This window comes from Seriola lalandi, unplaced genomic scaffold (assembly GCF_002814215.2).
Source record: "Seriola lalandi dorsalis isolate HSWRI2012SDOR001 ecotype SW California unplaced genomic scaffold, Sedor1 jcf7180002054947, whole genome shotgun sequence".
Taxonomy (NCBI): Eukaryota; Metazoa; Chordata; class Actinopteri; order Carangiformes; family Carangidae; genus Seriola; species Seriola lalandi.
The window spans coordinates 134,502-135,207 of NW_019525498.1; the positions used below are offsets into that span (position 1 = coordinate 134,502).

Consider the following 706-nt stretch of genomic DNA (forward strand, 5'->3'; position numbering starts at 1 on the left):
GAATAATGATGGAGCAGTGATGTGAGTCATGGACAGTTAGAGATCCTCATCTCACCTCTGAGCTCTGGTCTTTCTCTCATGTTCCCCACACAGAGAGGTTTTAGAGGGAGGGGCTCCCTCCTCTCTGTCCTCACACTGATCCATGGCAGAGCCCCCACCTTCACACCAACACAACAACATGCTTCATTACAACAGGGATTACTTCACAGGAAACATTAGTTCTCATTACTGTCACTAACATGTCACAAATGAACCTCACCCTCACTTCCTCCCAACAACACCCTGTTTGTTATTGCAGATATCAGGCGACTGTAACAGCTCTAAGAGTTTAACACAGAGAGCCCACAAACCAAAATCTGTTATTCATGTTTATCCCATATTCAAATATTATACTACATATTATCACTATATATTACATTTCTTTATAATACATAGATTTGGTCGTGTAGGTGGCAGAATCCATTTATCATTAACCTAAAATCTGTCGTAGTGCTTCTACATTCCTTCTGTTCAATACGGATCATAACAAATACCAGGGTTTGGAGACATTTTGATCTGAGGATGAGTCACTCCCTCATAACTTCAGAGTACAAGTCTAAAAAAAACATCAGTGACATTAAAACCAGTCTAAGTCTGTGTTAGAAACCCAGACTGAGTCAGGTGAGTCCCAGACCAGGTGATGTAGTTCTACTATCTGTCCACTAGA

At 41.1% G+C, this 706-nt stretch overlaps 1 protein-coding gene across 1 annotated transcript in view; it reads right to left on the reverse strand.

Moving 5' to 3' along the window:
• LOC111645231 (NACHT, LRR and PYD domains-containing protein 3-like) overlaps positions 1–706 on the reverse strand; it is a 40,788-nt gene that overhangs the window by 14,793 nt on the left and 25,289 nt on the right. The gene's annotated exons all lie outside the window — the stretch shown is intronic.